Below are 785 nucleotides of genomic sequence, written 5' to 3' on the forward strand. Positions count from 1 at the left end.
ATTACTATTTCATATTCATATTCATTTTCTAAAAAATTATTAGATGCAACAAAAAATAATAATAATAAAAAGATTACTAATGGCGCACCTCTGGCTGGTGCGCCATTGCTATATAAACAAAGTTTACTAATGGTGCACCGATCGTGGGTGCGCCATTGCTATATAAAAAAACTTCTAATGGCGCACCGCTTCGTGGTGCGCCATTAGTAAGCTTCCCCCACACTAAAATCCCCAATCTCTCACATTTCTCTCTAATCCCTCCCTGCCTCATCTCACCCGCGCCCGACCACCATCGACCACCACCGCCCCCGTGCTCGCCGTCCCCTTTTCGGCTGAGTAGGATTCGACAATTGCTGAGTAGGATTCGACAATGGGCCTGAGTCAGTTGACTGGAGACTTTATTATTGGTATATCGATCGGTCCAGCACGGATTGAAATACTCTTGCCAAGATACTTGTCCCATATTCACTAAGAAACTGTTGTACCAGCTTTTGCATGAACTAACCAAGCATATTGGTTTCGATCACGTCTATCCGAAGTCACTCAACTATTCCGATTCCAGCAAACGGAGGCCGTTAGGTCAAAGCCGTAGATCGATCAGTCTAGAATCTGTAACCAATTGGCTAAGTCGCTAAGTCATTGCCGGCCGTGCTCGCTGCCCCCGCCGCACCAGACCACCACCGCCCCCAACGCCCCCTCCCCGAGCCGAGCGTCGCCTCCCTCACCGTCCCCCCTCCGCCCGCGCCCGCGCCCTCGACGTCCTCCCGCCGAACCGCCCCCTCCCC

This window comes from Triticum aestivum, chromosome 3D (genome assembly GCF_018294505.1).
Source record: "Triticum aestivum cultivar Chinese Spring chromosome 3D, IWGSC CS RefSeq v2.1, whole genome shotgun sequence".
NCBI lineage: Eukaryota > Viridiplantae > Streptophyta > Magnoliopsida > Poales > Poaceae > Triticum > Triticum aestivum.